Raw genomic sequence first — 8398 nt, 5'->3', positions numbered from 1 at the left:
GTGGACCAACTCACTTTTATGACTCATCTATGACACCATTTAGGTGTTCTAAAGAGTGGGAAGATAGTATTGCATTGAACAATGCACAGATGGCCTACTTCACATAGGAAAGAAATTAGTATTTTCATACTTCATGACAGTAGTTTGAAATTCAGTGAAGCATTGTAATAGATAAGCTAGAACTGCTGACATTTGCAAGCAGTTAAATGGTTCAGTATCTAGTGCTGCAGGCATAAACTCGGGCTGACAAAACAGTTTCTCTCTAGTTTATTGGGAGGTCAATACAGGATGGATTGCGACGATAATGGTTTTCAGGTTCAGCCCTTTATTGAAAGGTCACAGCCACAAGCACAAATATACTATAGATCCCATGCATTGCCAGTGTCGCTGCGATTTAGCAGCAATGGTAGTTACAACTGTTGCATCTTTACAAGTGGACGTAGAGGTCACAGGTGAGTAAAACAGTCTCTCATGAGTTCTTGCTGAACATGCTATTTTTGTCCTTTCATGAGCCAGGCTTAAAACAAGAACAGAATGCAGCCAGGCAAGCTTACACATAGTGCACAGGTGGATGTTTTTAATTTTGTTTTGTTTTTTTAATAAAATGCACCTCAGAAAGATTAACTACAAGTATTATTCAAGCCTTTACGTACCTAAAGGGTTGAGGAGAATGTTTTTTTGCCATACTTGGAAGAGAATCTCACGATAGCCAAGAGAAAGAAAAAAATATTTTTTACTCCTCTCCAAAGAAAAGGAAAAAAAAAATCTTGTTCCAATCACCAGATACATACATTTTCCAAATTCTCCTTCTTTCTTAACTCTTCCACTCAGAAATTTAAATAATAAGCATTTACTTTAATAAAAGTTATATATATTGTACATGTAAGTAACACCACATGGAGGTAAAGATACGCTTTCCCAATGGATTCTACTGATTCTGATACTGCTGGCAAAGACCAGCAGAAAAGGCAAGGGGAGACCTGGGAAACTTGGTCCTTTGACTCTGCATCCTTTAATTCAGATGGATTCTGAAGTGTTGTGTAAGTTGCTACTGATAGATCACTCCCCTTTAGTCAGTTCTGAAATGCATAACCGGTTTATTAACTACACCACTTACACAGCAAGACAGTCAGTTTATCTGACTATTACACTTATTGAGATCATCACTTTTAGTTCAAAACTAGTTGCTCAGACTGGGAATCTGGAAAGAAAGATTAAATATCTGCTCTAAAAACACTAAGGTCTTGAACCCAAACTTCCCACTTCTGAAAATTAATGTCTTAATTATTGTTTGCTTTTACAATAATTTCTATCTTGTGCCTGAGAAGTTTCCTGACAGATTTTGACCAAACTGACACATTTCCAGCAAGATGAAGACATAGTCAGTATTTTCCAATGAGAAAATTTTCATCAAAACATTCACAGCTCTCCTTTTAATATGATTTGTTCAGCTAATGATCCTAGGGTCAAAGCTTTTCTTGTAACTCTAGAAGCAAAGACTGGTTGAAAGGCCCAGCCACACTCAGGCTGTGTTACTGTCATTTCTTTCCACCTGCAGCCACAGTTTTGCAGCTGTGTCCAGAGAGGGGCTCAAGAAGACCCCAGGACCAAGGCAGGTCCTGGAGACAGCCTGCTTCGAGGGCCTGAGGCAGAAGCATCCTGACATGACAGCTATTTAGGCACAAGGGCAAAGGCTAACTGTGCCCCAGCTTCTCTCCCAGTGTTGGCCCTGACACAAAAAAGCAACAGGGCAACGCCATACCACTGAAAGGCCCAGCCACACTCAGGCTGTGTTACTGTCATTTCTTTCCACCTGCAGCCACAGTTTTGCAGCTGTGTCCAGAGAGGGGCTCAAGAAGATCCCAGGACCAAGGCAGGTCCTGGAGACAGCCTGCTTCGAGGGCCTGAGGCAGAAGCATCCTGACATGACAGCTATTTAGGCACAAGGGCAAAGGCTAACTGTGCCCCAGCTTCTCTCCCAGTGTTGGCCCTGACACAAAAAAGCAACAGGGCAACAGCCATACCACAGGCCCACTCAAAGAACATAAGGTTTCTTATTTCTCTTGGAGGTGCTGCCGTGAAGAAACACAAAAAATTAATACATCCATTCTCTTACCAACCTTCTGATGCAGGAAATCTTCATTCAACTAGCAGTAGACACAGAAGGAGGAACAACATCACAAAAGCAACATTAAGCGAAGAATTATATTCCAACTATAAGAGGGTACAACATTGTATTAGCACACAAACCTACAGTCTCCAAGATCCACACCCTAAAAAGCTCCTGAGGAAAATGAGTGAGAAATATTCCTCCTCATAACAGCAATGTGTGGCTTCTGCCCAGCAACAAGGGAGAATTAACCTCAGCGAACTGCCCAGTTTAGTTTATCTAGGTGCCTACTCAGCTGTGCACCTTCTCGGCAACAAATAAGAATGGAAGGGTGGACATTTGAAGATGTCATGTTCTTATGCTGACTAAGTTAAAGGCGCTTTCACTTAGTGCTGTAATGACACTGGCAGAGTACTAAGATGGAAAGAAAAGAAAGACATAAGGACCACAGGAATGCAAACTGCAAGGCAGGAAAACTGGAGGAAAAGGGAAGCGTATAGCCAAAGCAATATCAAAAGTTTGTTGGGCCGCTCACAAAAGTGGCCAGGAGTGATATTAATATAATAATTCTGATGTCAAAACTCAGAAGCCCTTGCTCAGCTCTTTGTAGTACCTATATCTTCTTACCAGGTCCCAAATTGGAGTCCGAGTGAAAGCTATCTAAGAATCTGGAGTTTGGCCACGTGACTCGGAACACGGCAGATTTGGGATCAGGGGAAGCTTGCTGAGAGAGAAGTGATGGTGAAAACGCAAAGGCAAACCTCTGTGCAACACTATAGAAAATAGATAAATAAAGCATAAAGAATGGTCCATGATCTCCTGCCAAGAAAATGGAATTTGTAACTCTATGACTTGAAGAGATGACAGCCTGACAGATCTCCATTTAATGAGCAAACTTTGGGATACTTACTAGCCAGACTTCAGCATGCCTCAGGCCTTGGGCCAATATCGCTGGAGTCAGAAGGAAGCACTAGCAATTCTCTTATGGGTTTTAAGCACACAATAAATAGAAAGATTTGAGACAAGAAAAAAAATATCACCTCTTTAGTCCTTGGCACAGGGAGAAGCAGAAGAAAAAATTCCTCTGGAAATCCTTGTAACTGTGGGAAAGTCAAATGACACTGGAACTAAAGAAAGCACAATTTCTTTTCCACCTGAATAGCGTGCCAAAGACCAGAGAGCATTGGCAGTTGCTATTCTCAGCCATCAGGAGCCAAAGCTGAATAGGTATAAGTGGAAGAGAGAAAAAATAAAAACTTTGCAGCAGTAAGCACTGGACTTCCAAGGAGAATGAATGCACAGCTTTCACACAGAAATGGCTATAAGGAATTTCTGTTGAAATTTTAAGTAAAGAATCACTTAATCTTTGTGAGTGAGAGTTCCTTATACAAATAATGAATCAGAGAAAGCATAAACTGGACTAGAGACTTAATCTACCTCACAGTATATAGGAGTAGCTGGCCCCTATACATGCCAGAAAAACATCTTTACCTACACTTACAATAGGCATATCCAGCACTGGTATTCTAAAGCCTGTATGCTACCACACTTGCCCTAGTCACTCCTAGTGGTGTATAATCATTGTTGTTTTTCTAACAGTTCTTCTGTCTATACTTACCTCCAACCCATCACCCTTGCATTTGCCCTAAAAAACCCAGCTAGGGTCAACTCTGGATGATTGATCAGTATCAGATACACATCTTCCCCATGGGAAAATCTCTTCCATCGAATTTTAATACTTGCTTGCAACCCTGCAGCTTCAACCACAAAGTATAGAAGATAAAATGAAACTCCGTCATCATCAAATGTACAATCTTGAAAGTTCATGAGTGCCCATAATTCCATTTGGATTTCCATTTAGGATTAGACCGCTGTTCCACAAATTATACCACCTATCAAATACACAGTTTTTTTAAAGTGACACTAAATCTAGTTTCCTAGTACTATCTCAGTGATCTCATGCCATAAGTACAAGCACACAGAGACTACATGACCAGAGAAAAACAACTGGGAAAGAACTTTTTGAAACCCTCTTGATGATTCCATTATGTTGCTCCTTCTAAGAAAAATATAAAATTGAAAAACAGTCAATTTGCATCTTGTATGTCTATTAGCAAAGTCATTAGGATCCCATCATTATATAAGATTACAACGGAAAAACAACTTCAGTGCAATGCAGCAGAGACCCACTGATGATCTTTCAGCATGAAATTATAACAAGAGTACATGCGGCAGCTTCCTCTGAAGATGAAGTCACGAGGAAAATAGGACAGTTTTACACAACTTCTACAACTTTTCAAAATAACATAAGGAATTAAAGACTGTAATTTAAACTAATACTGTATTATGGACAATAAAGCCTAGCAACAAGTGGGCCAAGTACTTTTGCAGTTCATTGGTTTTGGCCTGCACAAGTGTTACCATTTAAGTGTCTATTATGCAGTAGATGATAAAACCTGAACAAAGCAGATCTCATTTGTGTAAGGTGAACATATGGCTGGATATGAACTACCTGTGTCACAACATTCCAGTCCAGACAGACGGGAGTGCATCATAGAAATACTGCAAGGCACTAACAGGCAGAGCTCGTAGTTGGCAATACAAAGCACTGGTACGAAAGGATGCTCTTGCACTACGACATTTACAATTCCCCATGGATCACCTAAAGGTTTAGACCCCAACTCAACACACCTTCTAAACAGATGTTTTGTTCTAAGCATGTATCCAAACTTCAGTACTTTTCCAAAAGTGGGTGGACGTTTGTATCAGGTCCTAACGCAGGTGGAATAAATGCTATGTTTACAAGTTACATCAATCTGAGAAGGCAAATAACATTTGGGTGATTTAACCGAGGAAAGACTGTTCTTGATGAAATATTTTTCTTACCCCATTTGAAATAATCCAATCAATAGTCCTTCCATTTCCTCTCTGTTCCACTGGACTGCAATAGCAAGATTATTTTTTCCCCGACATTCATCCTAGTTTTTCCATTTGCTTAACCCTCATCCTCTGTCTAATCCTTGAAATAATCTACTCTCCTCTTCAGTGCTAGTATCCTCTAAAATGATTATATGGCAAAGCACACTCTATATCTGTTGTTCATATATTGCGGATTGCGTCTTTTTAAAAAAATAAACCCATGCTAAGGCCTGGATACTGCCACTGCAGAGGGCAGGGTTAGATGCACAGAGCTCAAAACAAAACTAATTCTTATCCCTCTTTTTGGTCTCAGGCCAGCTTCCAATTAATGCAACAGGACCGTCCACCGGCCTCAAATATAGCAGAACTGGGCCAGCTGTTACTTGAAATGCTGTAAAGGGGTGGAGGTGGTGAACACAAAGCAGCGACGGTAAAAGCTACGTTCACTCCCCTGATTACAGAAAGAGAGAAGATTTGTTTGAAACGACAAATGCCCAGATAACCATCTTTCATCCGAGCATAAAAAACAACTTATGCCCAGATGCAGCACCATCAATAAAGATAAAGAACGTCGGTAAAGGCCTGAAAGGACAGCATCATGAACGTTGCTAAGAAAATGCCTTGTGCGTTTTCAGATAAAACATCTGCAGCAGGTATATAAATAGAAAACACAACTGACGCTTGAATGGTTATTCCAGAACTATGATTTGTTCTTCCAAACTATTTCTGGAAGGAATTGCTATATAAATATAATATATATGTTTAAGACATAACCCAATAAGGTATGCAAGGATGAATTCAGCTTCATATGAGTATCCAGACAGATGCTTCAAACAGACCACAGACTTAAATAACTTACTGCGTTAGGGCTTGTCAAGAAATCCCTTAAAAATGATTTGGAAGGAAACAGGTATTTACATACCTGTGATTCTGTGATACAGAAAGAGGGCGGTGCACTACCGCTGATGGAGCTACAGCAGGAAATCAAACCACTGAAGTCAGGGCGAGACTTGTAGCCTTCCATGAGAGACAATTTCATTCTGTACCGCACAAAGCAAGGTGCCTTTGTACAAGGCATCTGTGTCATGGGGTGCCGCAGTGGATCACCATGGAGGCCAGAGATGCATTTTGAGCCTTACAGATTTCCCGCCCAAAGCCCAGCAAGACCCAAGCTTTGTGCATAAGTGTCTGTACAGTTAACATGGACGACTAAATAGTGCACTCCCTCGTTGTCAAGGTTACTCAAGTGCAGTCCTCATCACAAATCCTGCAAGTCATCACACATCTAGTGTTATCTTCTAGACATTCCAGATAGCTTCAGACACTAGTTCTGAGCTTCCCGAACAGTTACTATTGCATTTCAACAAGAAAAAAAAAAAAAAAGAAAAAAGAAAAAATCTAATGGAAAGGTTAAAATTGCAAATCATGTCACAGCTGAATATTTTACTGAGATGGTCAGCTGCAGTGCTCAAACCCAGACCCAAATCATCACGTACAAGTGCCAAAAATCACAAATGTGTCCCATTCAGCTGCCAACAGTTTCAGCTGGCACCGCACATCTCAATCACAATACATACAAAAATCTGTGACATGGGAAGTGCTGACAGTGCAGCACAGCCAAAATAACAACATCTATCAGTATCACAGGTCTAGCAATCTACTGAGGGAGTGGTATTTCTTTTGCAATCCTCACACTCAGTATCAGATTTCGATTATTAGAACCCAGGCCAGGAGAAGGTTAGGAAAAATATCCTTCAATACAGAAATGCCGCCTGCTAGTATGGAGCTACAAGGAGCATCACGGATGTTTCATAATTTTCTATAAAGCACCCTGTACTCAAGAAGAGTGCCCAGATTAGCCTGTGCTACAGTTGCTATATCCTCGTGCTCCGCTCAGGTTTAAGGTCCCAGTCCAGCATGGTTTACTCCCATGCTCATCCTTATCTCTATGAACAGTCCAGGCAAGTTCAATAGACTTGTTTGCATCTGAAGCCCAGCACACACAGGAATCTTTGCAGGACCGAGGGACAAGAAAATACATTCCCACACTCCCAAAATATGTACTGCTATTGGTAACCCATGTTTTTTTAACCTAATTCTGGCCCAAAGCTACAGAAAAACAGAATAGGCCTGAATAACATTTTCAGTGTCGCACATCTGTCATTTCTCAGTGCATAACAAAAAGTCATGCTGGGAATCCATGGAGATTTAGAGACATATGGCTTGGCAGCCCCATTGTAAATTCCTGTTACCACATTAAACTAATTGGCTTTGAAGAAAGAAAAATAATTAGGAGAAAGAGAATTCACACGGTAGGAAAATATATAGCATTAATGAGCATTACTGTTTATTGCTCATACTCCTGCCTGTCTATGTTTGATACACAAGTGCTCTATTGTAGGCTAGCTGGAACTGCTAAATAAAAACATAAGAACGAAAACCAATTTTCTTTAACTTCTATCAGATTATTCAGAAGAGAAGTAGAGAATATGACAGCAACACAAATCAGGAAAGAATAGGAAATAGCAGGATATGGGGAAGAGCAAAACAGGGACAAGGTCGTTTATCCAACCAGTTAAGGAGACCCAGGCTATGGCAGCTGCCTCTGGCAAAAGCAGGTATTTCAGAGAGAAGCAAAACCTAGACTCAGGACCAAGTCTGCATATGAGAAAGAAGCGCAGTGACTCTTTCTGCCTGCCGACACTGCAGTTACAGAAAGCAGCAGGTAAGCATTATTATGGTCTGGAGCAGTTCTGGTCATGTTGTCCTGTTCTCAGAATCCTGGAGCAAACCTGATGACCTTACTGAGCTACTTCTGGTGCCCCTGAGCTCACTCCCCTCAAGTGACGGCAGTCAGGAACAACTTCAGTGAAGTCAATGGGAACACTGCAGTATAGCAGAGCGGTAAATTAAGAGCAGACCAACCATATGTTCAAGAATGGAAACTTGTGAGGGAAGTATCACAGAAACCAGCAGCCTGGTCCAAGTCAAGGAGAAGCTGCAGCCTTCACTTCAAGCACCATATGGCACTTAGCTCCTGCCTGGGAATGTGTGCGCAGGGAGTCGGAGAAGGCGAGAACAATAATGTCTCTTCTAATTTGATGGCAGAGGCCTGACATGGGGTTCACGTGTAAAACACAAGAGCTAACAATATTACCTTCCTTCACTCTGCATGGTACAACCTGCATGGTGCTATCACCACTGCTTATTTAATATATTGAAGGTCTCCCAGAAAACTCCTCTCCCCCATACAGGACTCACTGCTCTTGGACTAAAGGGTCTTAAAAAGCCTGACCCTTTTCTTAATACACAGAAGGTACAGTTTAAGTGCTTTGAAGCTTCCCATTTTGAAGTGAGAAAGGGAAGGAA

Source organism: Aptenodytes forsteri, unplaced genomic scaffold (genome assembly GCF_000699145.1).
Source record: "Aptenodytes forsteri isolate BGI_AS27 unplaced genomic scaffold, ASM69914v1 Scaffold258, whole genome shotgun sequence".
Taxonomy (NCBI): domain Eukaryota; kingdom Metazoa; phylum Chordata; class Aves; order Sphenisciformes; family Spheniscidae; genus Aptenodytes; species Aptenodytes forsteri.
Note: the sequence above shows the minus strand (reverse complement) of the source record.